Below are 14,247 nucleotides of genomic sequence, written 5' to 3' on the forward strand. Positions count from 1 at the left end.
GTTATATGCTGTGCTTCCTCGCGAGACTGAGTCTACTGATTTGCCATCACAGGTGGAAAGGGATTTGATATTTCATCAAAGAATCTTGAGAAAATCCCTGAAAAGATGTAAATCATTGATAGCAAGCTTGGAGTGTTCTCTCTCTCAGGGATATTTGTATTTTAATAGGAGTCTCCTAAATACCACACAAATTTTAATCAAAGTAATTAATAACTAATGACATGATTTCAGGTATAACACAAGCCAATAAGTATTATTTCTGAATGGAAATCACACAACGTATATGATCCCTTGTTCAGGGTACTCTTTGGGGGCACCTATATTAGTGAATTGGTAGGAATGGTTTCTAGTAAGCATACCAATTATTTGTAAAGAGATGTTCTTCCAACATACTTGGTAATTTTTGCCATTTAAAAATTTCTATTAAAACACTTTTAATGCTGTTAATCCTGTATTAGCTACAAGAGTGTTGTGCTTGGGTGTACATCACCCTTACTATTCCACCCAAGTCTTCAGGGAAAAGATGGATCCGCGTGAGGCATGAAAGTTGGGTGGGACCTGCATAACCAGAGATGGGGAGGGAGGAACCTCCCATGAGGATTAAGGGCAAGTGCTTACATGGTGTGATCCAGGGATGAGGGACTGGATGGATAGAAGCCAACTCTAAGGTTTAAATATTCATATTTGGAAAGATGGCAGTGCTATTGTCAGAAGGAAGAATTATGTGAGCAAGAAATGGTCAAAGCTTGTGTGTGTGTGTGTGTGTGTGTGTGTGTGTGTGTATTGGGGGTGGGGTGGGTTTAAAGTTTTTTACAATATGAACTTTTTACAATATTCATTTAGTAAATAAATAAATGAAAAATGGTGATATGAATACTTTCTGGGTATATCACCTTTTTCTGTTAAACTATTTTCCTTTTCTTCTTCCAAGGAGATTTCCCCACCCATATTCCTTTCCTTCCTTTGGGATCAAGGGCCTGTACAGTTTTTTTCTTGACCAAAAACTTAAACACATGTGTTCACCTGTGCCAGAGCACTAGTTCAGAAGTCTGAGTTACTGAATAAAGAGGTGCGGTGTTTCATCTAAATCCTGAAGACAGATTTTGGCGAGGCCAGGGAGAGGCTAGGCAGGGTTGCAGGAGGGGATGCAGAGCTGGCCAGCAGAGTGGACCCCAGTTAATCTTAAGCCTGAATAGAAATCTCACCACATAAACAAGGGTAGGATCCAAAATTCACAATTTTGTCATCCTTTTGAAAAAAGACATAAGCCAGGAGAATGAGACCCCAAAAGGGGGCAGTCTGTGGAGAAACTGTAGCTACTTGCAATTTGATTCCAAAATCCCTTTCCTACTTTATTTACAGATAAGTACATTGTTGTAAAACAGATAAGCTAAACATTTTATGAGGCTTAACATCAGAACAGCAGGTTATATTTATGATACTATGTCATCATATCAAGAAGCATTTATAGGGCTTCCCTGGTGGCGCAGTGGTCGAGAGTCCGCCTGCCGATGCAGGGGACATGGGTTCGTGCCCCGGTCCGGGAAGATCCCACATGCCACGGAGCGACTGGGCCCGTGAGCCATGGCCGCTGAGCCTGCGCGTCCAGAGCCTGTGCCTGTGCTCCGCAACGGGAGAGGCCACAGCAGTGAGAGGCCCACGTACCGCAGAAAAAAAAAAAAGAAGCATTTATTAAGTCACTAATAATTGCATTGGCACATAGAGAATTAATACAACATGGTTCTTTCAGGAGCTTGAGGAGTTGGCAGTATTTTCTTGGGCTCGCCTTTTGTCTTATATATGTGTAATTTCTAGAGGTCTTTTCATCTTGGTGCATAGCTATTCTATTTTTTTTTTGTTTTTTGCAGTTTTTAAAAGATTAAAGCCTCAGAGAAGAGTTTTGGTAGCTGACGAAGGCAAGGATGTAATCTGATTAAGTAAAATTTTAAGCTATATAAAATTATAGAGATTTAAGTGTGACCCTAATTACATTTATTAAATATTACCCAATTTGTTTTAAGTGGTATGCTGTCTCTTTACTGAACGAATCAATGCTGGCTTTAAGTGAAATATGTGTGCTTTTCACAAGCATGTTTGATTTCCACAGGTCAAACATTCTATAACAGAGACTATAACAGAGACTAGGAGAAGGAAATCGGTATTGTGAAGGCATAAAGCTCTAATTAGGATGAAAATGTAAGGGGAATATGTGGCTATCATTCTGCCGATCTGTAGGCATTAGCTTGATGTCGATCTACTTCATATGATGTCCATGTACACAATGCCAATAGAGTCAACCAACTGTATCAATAACTAGTGTCAGGAAAGGGGAATAAGGAATCATGTTTCACCAGAGGGATAGTTGAAGACAAATTTGTCTTTGAGCATTTCGTTTTCTATTCCTAGTTTCTGAGTGATATAAAATGCATAGGCATATCAAAGTTCATAACAAAAACTGCTTATGCCATCAGGAAGATGTATTTATTTTCAATAATGTAAAGGGAAAAGCATACAATTGAGGTGGAGAGAGAGAGAGACAGAGAGACAGAGAGACCTGCAGCAGACATCACCTGAGTGGGAAATTACACATCCTGCACGCACACGCCCGCTCTGCACACACATGCACAGAATTCATCTCTGACAATTTAATTGTTTAATGGTAGGACTAACAAGGAATCCTTTCTAAAGTAATGGCATATAAAGGCTTCCTAGTGAAGTTAATATTCCTGCTGCATTTGATGGGTGTTTCCCATTTGTGCAGTTCTGCCCTAACAGACTCCTGGCGTTTGATGGGGGGGAAGCAGGAAGGGTGGTGCGTCTGTGCTCAGTTGCAGAATCTGGAGAATGCCTTAGCCTGTGACCTTAGCCTCGAAAGCAATAAATCCGAGGCCATGATTGGCACCAGAGCAATCGCTCCCATCAGTTGTAATGTCTTGGCTTGCAGTCTGAGGATCTGGTCTTCGTGGACTGTAGTCTGGGTGTTTTGAGCACAGGGCCCTTGCTTCTTATATAGTTATCTGTTTTCTCTTAGTTCACTAGAACCAGGATTTGGCAGCCATTTGTGCTGAGTTTCAGGACGCCAGTTTGACCAGTCTTCCAGATAAAGAAATGCATGATGTCTCAGACTCTAGGGTTTGAATCCTCATCCTGAGCCGCAGTCTCTTCTCCTCATATTTCCTTATGGTTCAGCCTGGCTCATTTCGGCGCTTTAATTGGATCCCTGGGTGGCCTTCCTGTTACAGCAGTGTACACAACCACAGATGCTCTGCGAGAAGAATAACTGTGTCTCAAGAAGCATAAAGTTCTCAAAGCAGGCCCTAAAATGTTCTCATTCTGTAGTTTCCATTCTTAAATCAATACATTTTACATTTATTACTCTGGTTATTTAACTTTGAAAAAAAACTTTCATTGCCTTCGTCAGAGAAACCCAGTGGTGGTGGTGGAGATAGAGTTTGACCACAGTAGAGAAGCTGGTTTGTTGTGGAGCGGCGGTTGCCCTTTGGTTGTGGACTGGGTCCCAGGCTGCCTGCTTCTCTCCCCGAAGGTCTGTGTCTTTCAGTCTAGGAAAAAGCTTAGTAGGCAGAGTTGAAAACGACAGACTATTTTAAACATACGCTTTATATCCCAGAGTTCTGGTTCTTACTTCTATTATCATTACTTATTCATAGACTTTTATTCCCAAATATCATTACCCTTTACAGTAATAGGATCAGCAAAGCGACCACCTAAAACAAAATAAACACACGCAGGAATCCGAGGCACAGAAACATTTCCCCCCTTCTCTCCAGCTTTCTGCCTCTCTCTGACTACCTGGGGGAGAAGCAGTTCTTACCAGGCACTAAGAAGCTCTGCTGCTTCAGAAATACCAGTGTAATGGGGGCTTGGCAGTGGGAAATGCTATGAGGCCTCCAGCAGTCTAAGGGAGCAGCAAAGAGGTAATGAAATCTGAAAAAAAAAAAAAAAAAAAAAAAAAAAAAAGGGAGAAAGAAAGGAGTGGAGGAAGGTGGAAATCAGGAAGAAAACTAAGAAGAATATACAGTGTGCATCCCTTAAACTCAGTTCCAGCAGAGGAAAATCCCCCTAAAACAGATCCCATTTAATTCAGAGCGACTCTAAAGTGGGATCACTTACTTATTCCTTGTATAGTAAGAATAGCCACAGTATACTGAGGGCCTAATACGTACCCAATGCTTTCTGTATGTTATTTGATTTGTACAGCTGTTAATAGCGGGTGTGATTATCTCCATCTTACAGTTAAGGAAACTGAGGTTTAGAAAGGCCAAGTGACTTGTCTAAAGTTGTATGCCTCAATCTGGTGGGCCCAGAGCATAAATTTAGATTTTATGAGTCTAAAACTGCTCACTAGAGTTTTTTCATCCTGACTCCCACTATGTTATATTGCATTCTATTTTATTCAGTCATTTGTCTCTCCACTCATATATTTATTTACATATATACCAACCTGTTCCAGGAAAGATTTAAGATGGTGTAAAGGCCTTGGAGCTACACACATATCTAGGCAGCTTGCACACGGTGAGGACATTCTACTTATTTGTTGATTGAGCTGTAGAACATCAACTGTCAAGAGTTCAGAATTCTTTCACTGTGGAGTTCCCTTCCTTTTTTATCTTTAAAAGTAGGCCAGCCAGCAACCCATCTGTGCGGGATGGCTTGGGCCCAGAAACTGAGCTAACTAATCTCCCCAAATCTCCTCTACGTCTATGCTTCTATAAAGGACTATATTAACATGCTGTACGGGAATTTTTTTTTCTTTAGTAATTAATTACAGAGATGTAAAAATTGAGTTGTTAGGAGGAAGAAAGAGTAACTTTACCATGATGTAACCTGACAAAAAACTACTTCAGCCAGGTGATCAAGGTCGACATTAAAAGTGATAAATCACACGGATAGTATGTACCCTTGATATGATGTGATAAAAATGGCACTTTATCTCTGTAGTCTTCTGCCCCCCCAAACTCATCACTACCGTCCAATCATGAAAAAATATCAGACAGATCCCAACTGAGGGATTCTAAAACTGCCTCACCAGTATTCCTTGAAACTGTCAAGGTCATCAAAAACAAGGAAAGTCTAAAAAACTGTCACAGTCAAGAGGAGCCTAAGGAGACAGGATGACTAAATGTAGTGTGCTCTCCTGGATCAGGAAAGGACATTAAGTGGACACTAAGGAAATCTGATTAAATGATGGACTTTAGTTAACTGTAATGTATCAGTGTGAGTTCATTAATTGTAATAATGTACCACACTAACGTAAGTGTCAATAATAGGGGAAACTAAGTGCAGGAACTCTTTGTACTATCTTCTCATTTTCTGGTAAATCTATAACTTCTAAAAAACAAAATCTATAAAGATACTTTCATACACACACGTACATGCACATGAATTGACCAAGATTTTTGGGAGAAGAAATGGTATGAGTAGAAGTAGAATATATGTCCCTGCCCTGAAAGCCTAACCCAATAATCAGGATGCGTGTTTCCTGGATTTTTATGACTGCCTTTTTTTTTTTAAATTAATTTATTTTATTTTTGGCTGCGTTGGGTCTTCATTGCTGCATGCGGGCTTTCTCTAGTTGTGGAGAGCGGGGGCTACCCTTTATTGCGGTGCGTGGGCTTCTCATTGCGGTGGCTTCTCTTGTTGCAGAGCACGGGCTCTAGGCACGCAGGCTTTAGTAGTTGTGGCACATGGGCTCTAGGGTGCAGGCTCAGTAGTTGTAGCGCACGGGCTTAGCCTCTCCGCAGCATGTGGGATCTTCCCGGACCAGGGATCGAACGTGTGTCCCCTGCATTGGCAGGAGTATTCTTAACCACTGTGCCACCAGGGAAGCCCTCTGACTGTCTTTTGAATAACTGAAGATAGGATCATGCGTCTGAGGAAGGTCCACTCAGTTCCTGGTTCCCAGCAGATAATCCTTGTTGAATGAATAAATGCCACTGCCACATACACTGAAGGAGCTTTTCTGGCTCTAGGATGCATATACCTTAGCTTGGGTTCCAGACCTTCCAATGATGGTACCCTGCACCCCAGTCCAACATGTAGCTACTCCAAGGTCTCTGTCTCATTCTTCACAACACAGCAAGAGTTGTTGAACCACTCCAGAAACCGGTCAAGTAACTATTTCCATTCAAAACTCTAATACCACATCCTGTTTGGCTTACTATTTATTGGGGACATCCAAGGTCTCATATGTAGCAGTGCCAGTTACGTTGTCACCAGTAGGAATCACAACCTTTTGCATATCACAGTACAGTTGTTGCAGATATATCCATTTCAATATCTTTGAAATTGTGGTAGTTATTAGGTTTGCTACTGTATATTGATATTTAATGCATTAATAAAAAGACCATGTATCACTGTATCAAACATTTAAAAATATTTTGATAATTGATAATTGTATTTTAATATAATTGGTTTCCTTTGTAATCATATGGTGCTTCTAAAATGCAATTAAGGGCTTCCCTGGTGGCGCAGTGGTTGAGAGTCCACCTGCCGATGCAGGGGACGCGGGTTCGTGCCCCGGTCCGGGAAGATCCCACATACCGCGGAGCGGCTGGGCCCGTGAGCCATGGCCGCTGAGCCTGCGCGTCCGGGGCCTGTGCTTCGCAACGGGAGAGGCCACAGCAGTGAGAGGCCCGCGTACCTACTTTTTTAACTGCATACATGTCACTTTGAAACAATTTTAAAATTAAAAAAAAAAAAAAAAAAAAAAGCAATTAAAAACATTTTTCTGTGAAGGGGTCCAAAGGCTTCTGCAAATTCCCTAAGAGGCTCACGGCACAAAAAGATTAACACTTGATGTAATGGAATAAACACTCATGAGTCCTAAACTGCACAATCTCCATCAAATCCTTTGACCTCTAGGTTCCTCATTTTTCTGACCGGTTCCCCACCTTGGGGGAAAAATTGAGCAGATCAAATATTTTTAACAAATAGGGAGATGCTTGTAAATTGCAAACCCAGGTACATATAAGGAATCTTTGTTATTATTGTTATGTATGTTTGGCCATTGGATAAAAATGACTTTTTATTGAGGTTTTAAATGCAGTTCATTGCTAGGAATACTTCTCACCCAATGATTTAGGCCATGCTTACATGAGTAAAGTGAAATGGAAAATTGATTCAATTCTCTGGATAATAATTCATGCTAATAGTCTCCTACATTTGCCTGCAACATCCAGATAATCAAAGAAAATGTGATTTTAACTTGAATTATCAGCATAGCTATATCACAATTCTCAATTCTTCTTTGAATGTATAGACTCAAGCGCCAGAATTGAAGTTCTTAATACTAAGAGGAATAGAATCTTTTCAGGCCTTTATTCTAGAGATACTCCAATTGTGCACATTGAGATAGACCATGTGTTCTAAAGACATAAGTGGTTGACTGTGCACTGAAACACGTATATATCATTAATTAGAAATTTCTTCTGTGTTAGGCAACATTTTCAATTCCATTTGTTTTCACAGATCCCTAAACCACTTGAACTTCTGTGTAATGCATATGTCTCAGGACAGTGTCGTCCAGTTAGACCCACAGTATTTTGCCGTCAGAGAATATTTTAAATGGAAAAGCAGGCTTACTCTTGCCTTACAGTATATAGATATTAAGCATTCTACACACAGCTATGTGCATTCATCTTTTAAGAAAACTTACAGATGAAATGTAAACTGACAGGACTTGGATTAGGTAGAAAATCAAATAAAGAATGCAACTGGAAAGTCTTAATGAATCTGATAGCTTCCACCCCTGATGTAAAAATAAGTGCATTTGTTCAGTTTAAAGAAATCAGTAATTACATTTTCTTTCTCTGCTATCTCACCCCACCCCCCAGCTTCTCATACACAACTATACAAATGTAACTCTAAAAAGGAATCTAATTCAGTTGATGATGCATTTATGTTGTGAAGATACACTATACCTATATTGACTCTTTGGAAAAGATTTGCAACAAAAAGAAAATCATCTGGGAATTAGACCTTCACTTAATAGAGAAAGCATATTACATACCGTGTTAGTTTGCCAGGGCGGCCATAACGAAGTAACACCAATTGTGTGGCTTAAGCAGTTGAAATTTAATTTCTTACAGTTCTAGAGGCTAGAAGTCTAGATCAAGGTGTTGGCAGGGTTCGTTCCTTCTGAGGACTGTGAGGGAGAATCTGTTCCATACTAAGCCCTTAGCTTCTGGTGGTTGGCTGGCAATCGTTAGCATTCCTTGGCTTGTAGAAGCATCACCAAGATCTCTGCCTTCATCCTGACAAGGCATTCTCACTATGTGTGTGTCTCTATGTCCAAATTTCCTCTTTTAATAAGGACACCAGTTATGTTGGATTAGGGCCCACTCTAATGACCTCACCTAAACTAATTATATCTGGAATGACCATATTTTCAAATAAGGCCACATTCTGAGATACTGGGGGTTAGGACTTCAACCTATGAATGCTGGTGGGGGGGACACAATACAACCCATAACATACAATGGAGTGTTCAATATATATCTGACACACTGAACTGAAACGTAATATACTTGTGAAGAGCTAGAGGGGCATGTACTTGGGAGGAGATACTTCTCAAAACCTCTGATGATAGTGTAACCATGTATATATCTTAGCAGCTGAAGTAATCCAAATCTCTATCCTTCCTTAAAGTAACTTCTAGCGTCTGTTCTTAATTTTAATTCTGAAGTATCTGTAACATCAAAGAATGAACACATGGAAATTTTTCCAGAAATGTATTTGAATGTTCCACCATCCTCCATAACATACGTATGTTTTCTAATACATCCAAAGAAGATTTCCATGAGTTCCACCTGGGTAATCTTGACTCTCTACTGTAAAGATGGGTCATGCTTACACTGTAGTTTCTCATTCTCTCAAGAACATATTGGTTTTGACTATCACACAATTTGAGGAGGGTGTCCTTACTACCTAAGGACTTTATGTTCCTGAGTATATGTCCAAAGCAGTGAGATTGACCCTGGATAAATCTTTGGTTGAAATAATTTGAAGGAATGTGTTTAACCCAGACGTAAGTTCCAAATCAAACTTAAGGAAGAACTTTCCCTTTACTACTTATTTTTCCTCCAATTTCTATTGAGGATACTTATATACATAGTTTAAAATGTCAAAATTCTGTAAGTCTTATAAATAAAATTGACAATCGCTATCCCACCTCTCCCCATCCCAAATTATTGCTACCCTGAAACAACCCCTGGTAACACTTTTAGGTCTTTCTTTTGGTATTTACCTTCATATTTCTGAAGAGCATTTTTATAATGTTTCTTCCTTGTGTTTTTCATTTTGATTATCATTTATCATTGATTTCTGTGTAAGGAGGGGCTTCAATACTCTCATATCTCTTTTTATTCTTCCCTCACTTCATCTTCCTACTACATGCCTTGGCCCAAAAGTTCGTTCGGGTTTTTCCGGCAGATGTTACAGGAAAACCCGAACAAACTTTTTGGCCAAGCCAATAGTTATATCGTGATTTTTGGTTAGTTGAATATTTGTTTAGATTCTTATGACTATGTAAATACTTTGCACAACTAGCCATGTAGTGAACCCTTTTTGTAAAATAGGGTTTTTTTTCCCGCTTGTATTAATAATTGTCAGGGTTGGGTTTCTTTCTTTCTTCCTTCCTTCCTTCCTTTCTCTCTTTCGCTTAGTTTTTGATATATCAATCATTAATTCACCTCCAAACTCACTGCCAGAGCATAAATTTCCTTTCAATAGTTCATCAGTAGTTCAAACCTTTTTCTTTTCTTTTCTTTTCTTTCCTTTTCTTTTCTTTCCTTCCTTCCTCCTCTTCACTCCCCCCTCCCTCAAGCCCTCCCCCGACTCTTCTCTCTCTCTCTCTCTCTCTCTCTCTCTCCTTTCAATAGTTCATCAGTAGTTCAAACCTTTTTCTTTTCTTTTCTTTTCTTTCCTTTTCTTTTCTTTCCTTCCTTCCTCCTCTTCACTCCCCCCTCCCTCAAGCCCTCCCCCGACTCTTCTCTCTCTCTCTCTCTCTCTCTCTCTCTCTCTCTCTCACACACACACACACACACACACACACACACACACACACACACACACAAGTTCTGTCTTTTGATGCATCCCTCCTGGAGCCCTGTATCTTCCTGCTCCAATCAGAGATCCTGATTTCTCCCTAGGCTGCTGCCTTTAGCTGTCATTCTGGGTCTTTCATTATCGTCATTTTGGGATTCCCTTTACCTCATTCCTGCGATCAATCCCCTATCTCTTGTTTCTTGGATTTCATATATTCTTCTTTCCTAATTTACTTTCTTTTGGGGATCACATTTTTAGTAGCTTCCTGAGAAAAGGCACTTGGGTGGTAAATATTCTGAGACTTTGTGTGCCAGTTATCAATTACTGCCTCTCGGCTCCATTGTCCTTCTTTATGGAAGTAGAGGTGGACCTTGTGAACATGTCTCCTTTTCCAGCAGTGTTAGGTTTGGTCAATAACCGGGTTCTGGAAGGACATTGCAAGGCGTGGCAGAGGAAAGGGCTTCTCCTTCTAGGTCCCACGTGCAGCTGCCAACAGGTGTGCAGGGAACTCAGTGGCTCTTGCCCTCCAACAAGTTTCTCCACTCACCTCCAGTGAGTTCCTCCAGTTCTCCAACAAGTGACTTCTAGTGAGCTACCTCCCGCTTGCTCCAGTGGGTGGTCTCCTGCACACTGGCTGCAGTTCACCACACCCCAGTGGGCAGCTTCCTGTGGACCAGCTGTGGCCCACGGTACCCTAGTGAACATCTCCACCAACTAATGGTTCTCAGCAGCGCCCTCTATGATGAGGTCTGAACCTCAGCCTTAGGGAGAGGAGGCTTTTCTGAGTTTATTCCTTCCTTGGTTTGGGGTACTCTGCTCAGCCCTAGAAGAAGTAACTGCTGCCTACACCTGGTATTCCTGTATGCTTTAAGGTTCTTTTTCAAGGGATCTATTTTTCTTTTTTTTAAAATTGAAGTATAGGTGATTTACAGTGTTGTTAGTTTCAGATGTACAGCACAGTGATTCAGTTATATATATATACATATATATATATTCTTTTTCCAATTCTTTTCCCGTATAGGTTATTACAAAATATTGAGTATAGTTCCCTGTGCTATACAGTAGGTCCTTGTTGGTTATTTATTTTACATATAGCAATGTATATATGTTAATCCCAAACTCCTAATTTATCCCTCCTCCCCTAGGGTTCTTTCTTTTCTTTCCTTTTTTGTGTTTTTTTTTGTTTGTTTTTTACCACATTTGTTAGTTAAGCATCTTCTACTAATTAATAATTCTTCATAATAAATTTTCCTTGTTCCAGTCAGAATACCCACTTGGCACATCTAAAAATGTCTTTATCCTCTTATTTGATTACTTGGTTAGGTAGCAAATTCTGGGTTGAAAATAATTTTCCTTAGAATTTTGAATACTGTTACATTTTTTCTACTTTCCATTGCTATCATGGAGAAGTTTGATGCTCTTCAGGTTCCTGATCTCTTGTATATGATATTTTGAAAAATCTGTGGACGCTTTTAGGATCTTATCTTTATTACCAGGGTTCTGAAATTTTATGACAATCATGGCATGGTAAGGTGTTGGGCAAATTCCAAAAACTCATGTCATTGAGTTCTAGGACATTCTCTTGGATTATTTCTATAATAACACCCTCCTCTTCATTTTCTCTACTCATTCTTTCCAGAATACCTATTACATGGATTATTGGTTAGTCCACACTGGTCCTCTAATTTTCTCTCTCTTATTCCACCTCTGCCTTTTTTTCCTTCTGTGAGAGTAATTCAGCTCTATCTCACAATCTTTCTCTGCTATTGTGTGTCTTACTTAAGGAGTGAGGCACTAAGAAACTGTATTCAGTGACCGGGGTGGACAGTGTCATAAGTATCCTCTGCAGTCAGTATCTGTGAGTCTCTCGGGTTGGTCAATTTTCCCAGAGAAGAATCTTCCCATTTTCTGCTTGGGGGTATCAGCCTGGATGCCAGCATTCTTGGGCATCAGATTAAAGAAAGGCAATGAGATTCTCACCTTTCATAGGCAGACTTTCATTATCAGCAGTGTATCCCTGTCTTTGGCTTCCTGATGTCCTATGTCCTGAGCTACCTGCTGCAGCTCCTTCAGAGATTAAACCAGTCTTCTACTGGGATGTTGAAAAGATAGTCACTATGTGAGGTAGAAGAAGGGATTTGAGAGCTTTATTTCCTACACAGATTTACCCTGTCCTGTTTTTAGCCCCACCTGACCAGCACTTTGAGGTATATGATACCCATAATTTCTGAGCCTTTTTGAGGTTCTGTGGAGTTCATTGTTTTGATTCTGGATAACCCTACTTGGCCTCGCTGCTGGTTTAAATTTCAGCATTCTTGTATCTAATAAGTCATTTACCACTCATCTATTTACTTTCCAAATTCTAGCGTATTATGCTGTCATATCCTTTCTCTTTCTCATGGCCTTTCTTGGTTTATGTCTTTTAGGAAATCTATTTCATGTCGTGAGGTTCTGGAAGGAAGTGGGGGTAAATATATGTGCTTAATCTGTCATGTTTGATCAGAAGTCTATTTTGCTTCTTAAAGCTTCATTCTAGGACTTCCCTGGTGGCGCAGTGGTTAAAAATCCGCCTGCCAATGCAGGGGACATGGGTTTGAGCCCCGGTCCGAGAAGATCCTTCATGCCACGGAGCAACTAAGCCCGTGCACCGCAACTACTGAGCCTGCACTCTAGAGCCTGTGAGCCACAACTACTGAAGCCCACATGCCTAGAGCCCATGCTCCGCAACAAGGGAAGCCACCGCAATGAGAAGTCCATGCCGCAACTAAAGCCCACACGCAGCAACGAAGACCCAACGCAGCCAAACATAAATAAATAAAATAAATAAATTTATTTTTAAAAAAGCTTCATTCTAAGAGATACGGAATAGGAAAAAAGTTCTCCCATTAGGCCTATAGGGTTGACCTAAATGAAAAGGCCACATTTTCTAAATGCAAAGCTTAGTACTGGGAGAACAGAAAATTTGAATCAGGATATCCTACATGAATATAGACCTTTCAGACCGCAAGCACCAACATTTCCAGCATATTAGAAATTTACTAAATTAATAGATTAAAAAATACAATCAAGATTAATAGATTAAAAATATAATCAAGATGGCCAAAATTAAAAGCAGTCTATACATTCCACGATAACATGCTTCTTGATATGAATGGACTGGATAATCTATCCCAAATCTCGAAAGATAATTGGAAGCAGAAAGTTATGCCCTTCATGTATCTAAATTGGTTTGCAACCTAAATTATTTATAAAAGAGAAAATTAACTAATTAATTTCTTTCTGTCTTAATATTCTCCATGTTTAGAGATTTTCTATCTATTGTCACTTCTCTAAGATTTCAGAGAAAGAGAGAAAGGGGTTTGGTAGAGATGAGCAGAGGGGAACAGGCTGTAGTAGGTGACCACTTAGACCTTTAGATTCATTCATCAGCAAATTTATACTCATCAGCCACCAGAAATGTGTGAAAACAATGTATGAAAATGTCTGCTTCTCCTCACTCTCACCAATAATCTAAAATAATTTAAAATGTCTTGATTCTTTGTATTTAAAATGTTTTTTTCCTCTGTACATTTGTAATAGATATAAGAATTTTGAAGAATTTAAACCAACGTAGTCTTAAATTTCTTTTAAAAATGTGAAGCTCACTGGATGATGTCTTTACTCACTGAATCAGTATTTCATTGTTTTAGAGAGAGGGCAGATACCAGCTAGAAAAACAAAGCTATTGTTCAGTTCTGACTGCCTTTTTTTTTTTTGCATCTGAATAAGAGAAAAGTCTTGAAAGCCAGGCTTGGTTGAGAGACAAAATGTCAAGCCTTCCCTTTACTTACCAAAACCAAAGCTCAAAGATCTGAACGTAAAGTTCTGCATAAGAGAACTTGGAATATGAACTAAAGCAACATCTCCTTGCCTAGAGAGGAAGTGGATGGCATTTCCAGCTGAAGGATGGAGTGGGTGGAAGGAGAAAGATTCAGAAGGTGCAAGATTAGGGTGGAGAAACCAGGAGATTCCTGAGAAAGAATCCAGCAATCATACTCCTTTGCTTAAGGGTGAGGGTGTGCATGTGAGATCAGAGAAACTTCAGATGGATTGAGGGAGACTCTGATAATATCTAAGCTTGCACTTTGGGCTATGAAGGATAAGGCTTAGTCTATTCCCACTTGAGAATAAATAAGGAACACC

General features: G+C 39.9%; 1 long non-coding RNA gene across 1 annotated transcript in view; it reads left to right on the forward strand.

Moving 5' to 3' along the window:
• Window positions 1-12,772, forward strand: part of LOC102989234 (uncharacterized) — a 19,693-nt gene extending 6,921 nt beyond the window's left edge. Inside the window, exon 5 of the long non-coding RNA XR_002893371.3 lies at window positions 12,492-12,772. This is a non-coding gene — a long non-coding RNA (uncharacterized lncRNA). The remainder of the gene's footprint in view (window positions 1-12,491) is intronic.
• The last annotated feature ends 1,475 nt before the right edge of the window (window positions 12,773-14,247 follow it).

Source organism: Physeter macrocephalus, chromosome 4 (genome assembly GCF_002837175.3).
Source record: "Physeter macrocephalus isolate SW-GA chromosome 4, ASM283717v5, whole genome shotgun sequence".
In the NCBI taxonomy this organism is placed as follows: domain Eukaryota; kingdom Metazoa; phylum Chordata; class Mammalia; order Artiodactyla; family Physeteridae; genus Physeter; species Physeter macrocephalus.